This window comes from Gobio gobio (assembly GCF_949357685.1).
Source record: "Gobio gobio genome assembly, chromosome: 5".
Classification (NCBI taxonomy): Eukaryota; Metazoa; Chordata; class Actinopteri; order Cypriniformes; family Gobionidae; genus Gobio; species Gobio gobio.
In genome coordinates this window covers 12,432,236-12,445,861 of record NC_137101.1, presented here as the reverse complement: position 1 = coordinate 12,445,861, position 13,626 = coordinate 12,432,236, and the positions used below count along the sequence as shown (strand labels likewise).

At 37.6% G+C, this 13,626-nt stretch overlaps 1 protein-coding gene across 1 annotated transcript in view; it reads right to left on the bottom strand.

The window, feature by feature from the left end:
- cped1 (cadherin-like and PC-esterase domain containing 1) overlaps positions 1 to 13,626 on the bottom strand; it is a 72,594-nt gene that overhangs the window by 11,758 nt on the left and 47,210 nt on the right. The gene's annotated exons all lie outside the window — the stretch shown is intronic.

Below are 13,626 nucleotides of genomic sequence, written 5' to 3'. Positions count from 1 at the left end.
GGAACTGGGGAATAGAATAAAAAATGAGAGCAATTTAAAGAGAAAGGACAGCATTTATTCATTCTCCTAAGTCATTTCACAGGTTCTGTGAAACTCGTTGGTGATATTTCGTATTTAGAGACTCTCAAAATACGAAAACATTGCCATGCATGCACTGTATGTGTGCATGTTTTGTGTGTGTGTGTGAACATTTAAGCTCTAAAAGCTTGTCTGAGCCATTTGTGTTGGTTACAGGGTGTACAGAGACCAACAGAAACAGCAGTGTAATCTTCGCTGATCAAAGTGAATAACCCGCGCTGATAGAAAAGCCAGGATTATTGCTCTACATTAGACCATACTCTCAGCGGCCAACACGGTCAAGCCTCTTCTTTAGTAGTACCAGCTCTCACAAACCCTTTCAGATTCCACAAGAACTCTCTGCTTAGCTTTTATCTTTAGAAGGATGTTTCAAGTGCGAGTCTTAAGCCCATTGAGAGGAAGAACACATTCTTAAGAGGGCTGTTTTAATAAGCCGCCATTGGAGACAAAGCCCTCAGCTGTAGTGCAATGAAAGACATAAAAATTTACAAGCAGGAGATTAGCAGCTTTCTGTCGAGGATCAAACATGGAAAACCATTCCAGCGGGATCAAGCGTCGCTCTATATTGGATGAAAGTAAAGCAAAGTGAAACTAAATGAAAAAAGAACACTGAAAAAAAGAAAATCTAACAATTTGGGATATTTTATTCATTAGATATTAATAGCATAGATGACATCATGAGGAATTGATTTACTTTTTATTATGATTGTGAAACTTTGTCAATAAGGGCAAGTCCACCTTTAAAAGTTCTCCTCAAATATAACCTTTTCCTCTCTTCACCTGAAAATAAGGTGAAAAAAAACATGATATTTTGTCAGACGGGAACTTTCGACAGATGTTGTGTTACAGGTCAGTGTGAGAGTGTCCAACCAACAAAGAGACTTAGAAGTGGCGGATAAGCTGATGCATTTGTGGCATGCTTTCTTCAATGCAAAAACGAAAGTGTAATTAATCTGGGTGCATTGTGAGAAGTGCCGTACAGATGTCCCATCTGCTCAATGAAATACGGCCTTTGTTATGAAAGCCTGAAGTGGCTTTACCGAGAGTGTTTAATGTAATCCTGTGGATTGTGGATTGTAATCCTATATAGAACGTCATGCTGTCAGCCAATCCCTCACACTATAAGACAGGCTATTGGGTTTCTTTTCAATTAGGCTGGTGAAAACACTACAGAAGCAGCATATGCAGCAGGCATCAAAAAGTTTTATTTGAAAGAATATTCTGACTGAATCCTTTAATCGGCTAAGAGAACAGAAAGAGAGGTTTTAGTAACTTCAAAAGTTAAATTTTAGCATTCGCATTTAGCAAGTGAAAGATCACAGACAACGAAGGAGAATATTCTGGATGAAGGAAAAAGAAAAGAGGAGGAAAATAATAAAAATAAAATAATTCTTCAGTGGTTCTTCTGCGGTTCTTTGGGGTGTTTGAGGTGCTATATAGCACCGCTACCGTATAAAGAATCTGTTAAGCCCAGTGTGGTTCTTCTGCGGTTCTTTGAGGTGGTTGAGGTGCTATATAGCACCGCTACCATATAAAGAATCTGTTAAGTCCAGTGTGGTTCTTTAGTGGTTCTTCAGTGGTTCTTTGGGTGGTTGAGGTGCTATATAGCACCGCTACCGTATAAAGAATCTGTTAAGCCCAGTGTGGTTCTTCAGTGGTTCTTTGGGGTGGTTAAGGTGCTATATAGCACCGCTACCGTATAAAAAACCTGTTAAGCCCAGTATGGTTCTTCAGTGGTTCTTTAGCGGTTCTTTGGGGTGGTTGAGGTGCTATATAGCACCGCTAGGTATAAAAAACCTGTTAAGCCCACACTCTAAAAAAAAAAGGTTCTATATGCACTCTAAAAAAAAAAAAAGGTTCTATATTGCACCAAAAATGGTTCTTGGCATGTAATCATAGGGGAACCTTTTTTAGTGCAATATAGCACCAATTTTGGTGCTTCAGTGGTTCTTCAGCTGTTCTTCACAGGTTCTTCACCAGTTCTTTCACTAAGGTGCTATTTAGCACCTCTGAAGAACCGCTGAAGAACCACTGAAGCACTAAAATTGGTGCTATATAGCACTAAAAAAGGTTCCCCTATGATTACATGCCAAGAACCATTTTTGGTGCCATATAGAACCTTTTTTTTAGAGTGCAGTGTGGTTCTTCAGTGGTTCTTCAGCAGTTATTTGGGGGGGGGGGGGGGTGGTTGAGGTGCTATAGCACAGCTACCGTATAAAAAACCTGTTAAACCCAGTGTGGTTCTTCAGCGGTTCTTTGGGGTGGTTGATGTGCTATATAGCACCGCTACCATATAAAAAACCTGTTAAGCCCAGTATGGTTCTTCAGTGGTTCTTTAGCGGTTCTTTGGGGTGGTTGAGGTGCTATTTAGCATCACTGCCGTAAAAATAACCTGTTAAGCCCCTGTATAGTTCTTTAAACATTCTCTAACTCTCTCTTAGTCTCTTAGTTTAGTTGGGAGAAGGATTAAAACAACATTAAAATGCAGTGTATTTCCTGAAGATAACATGGTTTCTCAACCTTTTTGCCCCCAAGGAGGAAATATTCCAGGCCCTGCACACAAGCCTTTTTGACCTCAGAAAAGCATAAAAGTGATTCAAAGCAGTGTTTGCCATTGTTGTAATTCTCATTCATAGCAAACATATGAGAGTGGAGTAACATATCTAAAATCTAAGGAGGACAATGGGGTGGTGGTGGGATGCAACAAGACAGTTTGGATACTGAGAGCTGTCAGTTGCAGTTTAAATTGTGTGGAAGGAGGAATGCAATTGGAGGATGAGAGAAAGATGGTGATTGGCTGTAGCCTTTGAATGAATGTACCTCTTATGGTTCTACATAGCACCATTTGACAAAGGTTCTGTATAGCCCCTTTAATGATAGGTGTTATATAGCACTTAAAGTGGTTCCCCTATGTTTACAAGCCAATGCACCACTTTCTGTGCTATTTAGCACCATTTTATTTAGAGTGTACTGTACTAATAAAATTTAAACAGCTAAAAATGTTTTTTTTTTCTCTCTCCAGATTTTAACCTAAAACAATGCGCTTTGTGACAGCATCTAAATTAAGTTAAGTTTGATTCAAATCCAAAATATTTGGATCAACCTAAATACATACCATGCAAAGCAAAGCTAAAACTAAAGTAAACTAAAATAAACTATAAAATCGCAAGGTTTCCTCAGAATGTGTCTCCTAGACCTAGATGAACAGAGAGGCAACAACGGACCAAGTCAATGAATCATTTTCTAAGAAGTGGAAGCAAGAAGCAATTTGATATACTTTATATTCATGGTATATGATTGTTTGTCAAACTGTCTCAGGCTCTGTTCTGAAGTTCTTTGTCTCCATAATTACGCAGATAAACATACACGAACACAAACACATGGATGCAATCATCCATAGCAGGTCCAAGCCAAAAAGCTCATATAAGCTTTTGGAAAACAGTATAGACATGCACTTATAAGGTCAGGTTATCTGAAGAGGAGCTTTACTCCACATCTGGTCTCTGTTTTCATACAGTAGATCTCTATTAGAGCTGAAAGCAGAGCTAATGCCAGCTATACACTAAACACGAAACAAACACGCACACTTGAGCAGATAGATCTGAGGCAGGAGGATGTCACTCAAATCCACAGAAGTAAGGCTGCTCATGTCCTTCTCTTTGCATTCAATTCATAAAAAGAGTGAATGTTGGAAGTGGCATGACAGTATACTACTAACAGTACACATATTATTTTAGTATTATGCTATAGTGCAGAACTTTTAAACAAAACTGGAAAATAAATAAATAAATAAAACAAAAAGTAATATATAGGCATATAAGATATTCTTTGCGATAAAAAGAGTTATTGCACAGTACATAATGAGTAATCCATTTACAAAAAGCCATAGCTTTTTTCTGCAAACCTCTGAACCATTTCATACTGGTGTAAGATCCAATGCCACTGCTAATAATGAATAAGTCTCTATATGATATGAGATCAGTGGACTCCGCTAATACAAACCACATGAGTGCACCCATAAACACACGGCATATCTTTTACTTATATTATATTTGCAATGATCTTCCGAATACTTATTTGAATATGCTCACTGTAAATGCTTTCCAGGCCTGGTTGAGATGCAGGGTTCAGGGGTTCATGACCTCTGATTGCATCAGCAGTCAGTGTCATCTGTTCTGGGGGGTCAGATCAAAGCTCACAAGGGTTTGGAGTTCACGTGTTTGAACACTGCCGTCGCCGGCACTTCATACTGAAGTGGCGTTCGACAGCTGCGGTTCTAACAAATCTGAGCTGTAACGGAAGATGACAGATGGAATCCGGTGTCTAGTCAAGCTCTATTAAAGGATCTGAGCGATCAAAATATGGATCCATCATCTACAGAAAACACAAGGATGCAATAATAAGACAGAACAATTCTGTGTCTTTTTCTTTCCTTTTTGTGTCAGTCATAACTGATGGCATGAAGACGAGTCTTGGGACTTGTGGGCAAATTAACCATTTTTTAAAATTTTCCTTCAAAACTCCAACTAATAAAAATCTACTGGCTACCAGCCAGATTTTAGTGCTTAAAGCATGGGTTGGAAAGCCGAATCTGTACATCCTTTGACCTGTGATTTTTTTTTTAAATCAACATGCCGCAACAATTAAAAAAATAATATTATACATATAAAAAGAATATTCAGTTTTTTATAAAATATATTAATAATAATAATAACCAAGAAATATAAATATACTTTTATTATTCAGTTATTTTTATAAAATGTATAATGACAATAGTATTTTTTAGATTTATAAAAAATCTGTATAATAATAATAACAAAGAAATATAAATATGAAAATACTATTATTATTATTATTCAGTTTTTTTAATCAAATATATTAGTAAAAATATTAATAATAACCAAGAAATATAAATATAAAAATACTATTATTATTATTATTATTCTGCTATTTTTATAAAATACATAATGATAATAGTGTTTTTTATTTTTATAAAAATTCAGAATAGTTTTTTTTTATTAATTACTTAAATACACGGAGTCATGACGCTTTGTATATTACTGAAATGTAGTGATATAATCGTGTCCTGCCCTATTTGCTGTCTCTTTTCTCATCTGTTTCTCTCTTACCTTCTTTTTCTCTTTCTCAGGCTAAACGGCATCAGTCTTCTGGCATCAGATAAGCATTTACTAATTACAGTGAGGAAATGAGCAGAAGTCAAAGCTGCCAGTCTCATCTTTTCAGAACACACACACCAACTTCCTCTGTAATACGATACAGCCCTGTACCACCTGTGATACACACTCGTGGCCCACGTTTCCCCTCCAAACACACACACACAGGCCTTAAAGAAAGTCAAAAGCACACAGCTTGGCTTTAATCAAGTGATCTCCCAGTCCTGTTAACAGCAGAGGCAAGTTGGACACAGACACACAACTCACAGCTGCTCTTACTTCACTGATCTGTCTCTCGGTAGGAGAGCTCAAGAACGAAAACAGGCCTGAGTTATTCAGGAACGTAAGTGTGAGATTTAACGGCGGGAAATTTCCAGTCCTTGAAGACAAATTGAACTAAGGTCAAAAATGTTGCATCTTTACTTTGGCCAGAACGAATCACCGCCACAGCAGATCTTTCTTTAACTGGCTGGGGGAAGAACGCACCTGAGGTATCTGTTAGCATTCTCAAGGGCAGGACTTATAGAATGCATCCATGAATGCAAATAAATATACAAAAATATCGATATGCGTACGCCACTGTTAAAGTTTGGGTCAGTAAAATTTTTTTATGTTTTTGAAATAAGTATATGCTCACCAAGGCTACATTTATTTGATCAAACATACAATAAAAAGCAGTATTATTGTGAAATAAAATTGTGTATATGGTTTTACTATATTTGAAAAAAAAAATTCCTGTGATGGCAAAGCTGAATTTACAGCATCATCACTCCTGTCTTCAGTGTCACATGATCCTTCAGAAATCATTCTGATTTGCTGCTCAATAAAAAATGTATTATCATCAATGTTAAAAAAAAGTTGCTTAATATTTTCGTTGCTTAATTAAAATTCTTTGATTAATAAAAGTTCAAAAGAACAGCATTTATTTGAAGTAGAAATCCCTTGTAACATTACAAATGCATTTACTGTCACTTTTGATCAATTTAATGAATTAATTATCATTTCGATAGTAACACTTTAGACATTCTATACTAACTATAAGTAATTTTACCACTAAATGGTATTATACTCTCTGCTTAGTATCTAACACTTTATTTTGACTGACTATAGTAGCTTTGTAACTACATTTCAACTTCTAACCTAAACCCTAACCTAACAGTAATTCAATGAGAGTTAGTTGACATGTATTTGCACATTAATGACAGTTAAAGAAAGTGTAGCCCAATTTCCTTTTAAAAAGGCAACAATAAGCAAAAACACAATAAAATAAAATAAATATATATATACGCATAATCCATGACAGAGCACACAAACCGACTGAAGCATATAGTGAAGCCTATAGTGGACCACCAGCGGTTTTGTTATTGTGAAATAATTGGGCCACAAAAACACAAGGCAGAGCAGGAAGCAGTCAACTTCTGAGTGAGATTGGCAAACAGCTTTAGCTCCCTTCTTTAACAGGGACTGATTAAGAACAGAACAGATACGTTTACTCAATTCTCTGGTACAAGTGAGCTGATTAGGTACGAAGCAAAAAGTGGGCTATGGCCAGACCGCAGAACTGTTCACTGAAAACCAGCAGTCAGGTCCAAAAGTTACCACATGGGTTCATATTTCTGTTATAATGCAGGATGCCTGGGGAATGTTTCTCAGGCCATAAACCAGTTCCCCATCTTGCTCGTTTGGTACCAGACTTCTACTGCTCACCAACAGACCGTATTCGGACACTTAGGGTGTACTCACACTAGGCACGGTTACCTTGTACTCCCCACTCCCCAGCTGGCCTGCACTTACACTTGCACTTAACGTACCAGGTTGGAGCACGCTTACGTCATTCACGATGCAACCTTGTGTTTTGAAGAAGACTGGAAGAAAAGCGCTTTCGCTAATAGACTGCCTAATAGATTTATCATTTATGCCACACAGCGATTTTCACTTGATTGCACTGCACGTATCAGAAGATCATTACGATTACAGCTGACTTTGATGGAGGAATTTTCAGCTTTACACACAAACTACAATTCATGTTCCTCAATAAGGTGAGAACCAGGCCCGTTATAAACCTAAATATACTTGAATTAATTGAAAAGTGTATTCAATTAATAATAGTTTGGTGTTTGCCGTCGTAATGATGACAGTAGTGCACAGCTGTTTCGTGCTCCGGTGCGGTTAGCGGTCACACTACATGCGTACTGCGCCCGAGCCCAACCGAATCACGCTCTGGCCCACCTCTTCCAAGCGGGCCAGGGCCGGCTAAACAAACCGTGGCCAGGCACGGTACAGAGCACTCACACTAGTCAACCGAACCAGACTTTGGGGGTCATATGTGCACGGGCACGGTTTAGATCGCTTAGCGTGATTTAGGGCAGCACAATTAATCGAATTTATAATCGTGATACATGTTACAATTACAGATGCCACAATTATGTAATCGTTCATTAAAATGTAATCGCAATTACAAAAAAGTCCACTTATATTAATCTGTGTACTTAATATGTGTTTTTTTTTCTTTCTACAGGTTATCTTAAGTTTTTTCCCCATTGTTTTTATTTTTATTATAACATTATAATACCATGCATATTTGTACTTTTTTTATTTAAAGAAACCAAACCAATGTATATTTGACTTTTGAGGCTTAATGCTATAGAATAAACGTAATTAATAATCGCAATTACAATTTCAAGGGAATAATCGACAATTATGATTTTTGTCATAATCGTGCAGGCCTAGTGTGAGTACACCCTTAAATCACACTTAAACATTTCTGATGCCAAGCGGGATTTTGAAAATTATGCTACACTCTTAAAAAAATAAAGTTTTTATATTGGCATTGATGGTTCCATAAAGAACCTTTAACATTAATGGGAACTTTGGCCCAAAAGTGCCTTTATAGTGGAAAAAAGGTTCTTTAGAATGGAAAAGAATTTATAAAATGTTCTTTACAGTAAGAAAGAATTCCTGAAAGATACTTCGGGGAACCAAAAAGTGGTTCTTCTATGGTTCTTCATTTTTGCATTTACTTTTAACCGACTGGTGTCGATTTTTAGTGAATGTATGAAGTAAATTCAATTTGTTTCCGCTACGGAATAAAATATAATTACGACTTTTTATCTCACAATTCTGACTTTTTTCCCTCAGAATTGTGAGAAATAAACTTTCAATTGCGAAAAAAAAGTTTTTTTCTCAAAATTGCGAGTTTATATCGTTCAATTCTAACTTTATAACTCACAATTACGACTTTATATCACGTGATTCTGACTTTTTTCTTGCAAATGCGAGTTTATATCTCGCAATTCTGACTTCTTTTCTCAGAATTGTGAGATATAAACTCGCAATTGCAAGAAAAAAGTTAGATTTTTCTCAGAATTGCAAGTTTATCTCATTCTGACTTTAAAAACTCTCAATTCTGAGAAAAAGACAGAATTGCGAGTTTATATCTTTCAATTGTAACTTTATAACTGGCAATTATGACTTTATAACTGGCAATTGCTAGAAAAAAGTTGTGAGATAAAAAGTCGCAATTACATTTTTTTATTTTTTATTCAGTGCCGGAAACGAGCATCCATACATTTCCTCTGATGTTTGCACAGGTGTGAAACAAAAAGGGGGGAGAACAGACAATGCTGCCAATGCAAGTGTAAAAAATACTTTCTTTTTTCCTTAATTTAAACGTCCTGATGCCCTGCGATCAGATACCAGATGTAAAATTACAAATCAGAGAGGAGGCTTGTTTTCTGATTTATCCCTGGCCCAAAATCCAGCTATTTTTCTCTCTCACACACAGAAGTAAGGAGTAACACACAGCACACATTACAACACCATAATTTTGGAGAAGTGCACTGGTGGGAGAACATGCATGCGCATTCACTGTCCTGCGCCGTGCTCTGACCCAGACGGTGCTGTAAAAGCTTAATCCGTGTGTGATCTGACAGACTTCAAAAGCAGAGCTCCCGGTCACGCGCGCATGTGGACTGCTACATAATCTCTTAGATTCCACCCCGGATCCTGATGGAGCAAATAAAGGCCTCAAGACCCACTGTCAAGAGCCTGAGCTGGAGAGAGTGAAAAAAGAATAGGTTTTAGTGTGTGAGAGGGAAAGAGAGAGATGAAAGGTGCGGGAGGGTGGGTTCAGGAGGTCTCTCCTGTCTCTCTCCATATATCCACCTCCATCAATCATCCCAATCAAACCCTTCTGTCATCACCTGATTGAAACTCAAGACCAGTAACGCAGGAGAAAAACTGAAGGATGAAGGATTAGCAAAATAAGAGCAAGTTTGTTCTAAGAGTATAGGATTAGAAAGACATAGCACAAAACTTTTTGTGCTATACTTTCTATATGTCGATAAAAAACTATTGCGAAATGACAGCGTTTCCATTAACCGATGTTATGCGGCTAAAACGCAATGTTCTCCTCTCACAGAAGTAATTGCGAAAATCATGGCAACGGATGTTTTAGCTAATATTTTTAACCGAAGGAGGCCTGTTATCCAAGCATTAATGGCAAGAAAAGCCCCAACTTGAGAATGGCCACGTAAGTGTTTCTGGGTGTTTCTCCCTCATATCTGCTTCAAGGTCTTGATAAATTGTGGCATGTCTTTGTGTTTAGAATCCAGTATTCTTTTGTCTTTTATGAGTTTAATAAAGAACTGTGTCTCGTCTTCTGTCCAAACATACTGCACCATCTTTAAAGAATAATCAATGTTTGCGTCTGCCAGGTTTCCATTGCAGTTTTGCGAAATATTTCTTTTTCGATTTAGCTGAAAAACCACCTCATGCGAGCATAAAATTGTTTTGGCGATATATTGGCGTTTTTGCGAAATTGACATGTTTCCATTGGGCGTATTTTCATTTTGAAAAGAATTGTGCAATAATGGAAATGCAGTGTTTTACTTTTGTGAAACTGGATAATAAGTGAGAATCCTTAAAATTAAATAATATATATATATATATATATATATATATATATATATATGGATCATGCACACTACAGCTAAGGCCACAGTTCAGGATTCTGTAAGTATTTAAATAAATAAAAATTTAAAAGCATTCTATTTGAATACACGATTGAGAATGACTAGATATAAAATGATAACAAAATCTGCTTTTTAAATGAAATAAAAAATGTGATCTAATTCATTGTTAAACAGGATATATTAAATGAAAAAACTCTTTAAAATAAAATACAAAGATAATGTAAAAAATCTAATGCAAATGAATAGATTATAAATAAAAATAATTATAAAAATGTTAAAAAATATATATACAAAGATGAAAATAGAACTTATATACAATTTGTTTTCTTTAGAATAACGAGTATTGATGAATAAGAGTATTAATGAAGAGTTGCCTCATTGTTACTACAATAAAACAACCACTGCTATCAATATAATTTATGTACATTTTGGTCATTTTAATGAAATTGGCAGATACCAGCATGCTAAATAAAAAGTGAATCATCATCACTTGAATTTAGCCAAGTTGCATATGACCAACAGCTGTTTGTGACCCTCAGACAAAAATAGAAAAAGTTTTTCCCCAATCAGATCTGCCAGAAAACAGCTGTATCTTATTAAGATTGTGTGAATGTGGCACACGGTGTCAAATTGGCATTTCCCCTGGGCTGGTGCTAACTCTGTCCAGCACTAATAAGGCCAATGAATTCTGTCATTGTGGCAATTCACTCTCTGTGGTGAGCTAGCCAGTCCCAGATGTGCGCGAACAGACTGCGGGTAGCAAGCAAATAGCTTTCTGATGGGCAAACAGAGGCAGTTTTCTCTACGAAATAGGATTGAGGCTCCCGGTGGAGGATCCTCCAAGCTGCCGCACTTCAAAGCAGGATTAAGAGCTCCTGACAATGTGAGGAAATGAGCACTTTACTCTATATCGCCATACCGACCGGCAAGGTATGTGGAATGAGCGGTTTTGTTTTTTTTTTTAAGTGAGGAGGACAGCGTCATATTAGCAGGTGAACTGGTGGTCAGACACAATCTGTGAGAAACAAGATGGTCAAGAATAAAATTACCAGTACAAACACATTACAAAGGAGCATAGGAAATCATCCATGCCTCATTAACTGTTCCCTGAGTCTCTTACAGCTGGTATTAAGATCAGTTTCCAGTGATCCGCTTATAAGTGGACAGCGCTAAAGAGCGCGGTTTAAAAACTTAGGTCAAAGGTAGCTATATTGTATTAGTAGTGTAAGCGCCAACATGGGTTTTAAACTTATAAAACTGCTTTTTCAAGCATTCACACTTTCACATATTTTCACCTGGTGGATGATAAAGGTGAGAAAAGCATCACGTCTGGAACACATGCATTAAAGGGTTAGTTCACCCAAAAATGAAAATTCTGTCATTAATTACTCACCCTCATGTCGTTGGACACCCGTAAGACCTCCGTTCATATTCGGAACACAAATGAAGATATTTGAAAGCTGATGGCTGAGAAAGGCTTCAGACAGGCCTCCATTTGCATTCAGTACATTGACACTTCCAAGATCCATGAAAGGCACTTAAAACGTCGTTACAAAGTCCATTTCACCACAGTGGCTCTACAATAATTTTACGATGCGACGACAATAGTTTTTGTGCGCAAAAAAAAATCAAAATAACACCTTTATCAAACTTGTTCTCGACTTCCTTGTGTGCCTCCACGACGCATGCGCGAGAATATGACGCAGATCCGGCGTTCGGACATATGACCCAGAAGCGATTTGTTTACGAGCAGAGGAAGACGCGCGTGTCTAAGCTGTTGGATTCTACATTGATCGTGCTTTGGGTCTCGGCGTAGTGCTCAAAATGAGGCTTAAGTGTGTATTTCATGGATTCCCGAACGCCGGCGCTACGTCATATTCTCGCGCATGCGTCGTGGAGGCACACACGGAAGTCGAGAACAAGTTGGATAAAGGTGTTATTTTGATTTTTTTTGCGCACAAAAACTATTGTCGTCGCATCGTAAAATTATTGTAGAGCCACTGTGGTGAAATGGACTTTGTAACGACGTTTTAAGTGCCTTTCATGGATCTTGGAAGTGTCAATGTACTGAATGCCAATAGAGGCCTGTCTGAAGCCTTTCTCAGCCATCAGCTTTCAACTAAAATATCTTCATTTGTGTTCCGAATATGAACGGAGGTCTTACGGGTGTCCAACGACATGAGGGTGAGTAATTAATGACAGAATTTTCATTTTTGGGTGAACTAACCCTTTAACCGCTAGGCTGCAGCTCCTTTGGTATTACTACAGGATTCTGCAAGAGTTCGAACGATAAACAAAACAAAAGGTGAAAAGATTAACAAGACAGACTAACATGCACACTAACACGTCTCCTTTGGGTTTTTTGAGAGTATTGAGAGAAAAACGTCTATGGTCATGTTCACTGGCTTCATAATTGTCTTTGGTGTGTTTGTTTTCACTACAAGATAAAAGCAGGTGTTTACACAGAAATAAGGGAAGACGGAGGAGGAACATGCGTGCATGGGAGTCAATACATTGATGCAACCCTTTGTGGGTGGGAGTAATAACTGTTTGCATACCTGCCAACCTGCCTGTGTCGTCTTCAACTAATTAAAAATCAAATTGCCCCAACAATCAGGCAACATTCTGCATTAGCCTGACAATACAGTGGCCAGAGACACTGGAGAGGACTTCAAAGCCCAGCAGGGTGAATGGAGCTTGTGTTTGGTAGGGGGTGCTGGTGGTCCTCAACCCCCCGCCCAGTTTACAGACATCCAGCTATGACCATCATGGTACTCTCGCTGACCCATTGGAGGTGAAGGGGGGAAGAAATGAGAGAAAAACATGAAAAGAGAACAGATGATAGAGCACTTGGTAGAGGAAAAGAGTCCAGGTGTTTTTTTTGGGAGTTAGTTAAATGGACTAAAGCAACACATTCACATACTGAAAATTCAAAAGCTTCAAGATTTAGAAAACATTACACAGATATCATGCAGAAAACTAAAGTTATTTTAAAATAAATTAAATTTCTTTCTATAATTTCTATAATTAATTATACAATTTACACTACTGTTCGAATGTTTGGTATTGACAAAAGTATTGGGACACCCCTCCAAATCAAATTGTTCCAATCACTTCCATGGCCACAGGTGTATAAAATCAAGCACTTGCATGCAGGCGCTCCTACAAATATTTGTGAAAGAATGGGTCGCTCTCAGGAGCTCTGTGAATTCAAGCGTGGTACCGTGATAGGTTGTCACCTGTGCAATAAGTCTTGAAATTTCCTCACTACTAAATATTCCACGGTCAACTGTTAGTGGTATTATAACAAAGAGGAAGCAATTGGGAACAACAGCAACTCCATAGGTTTCCATGGCCAAGCAGCTGCCTCCAAGCCTTACATCACCAAGTGCAATTCAAAG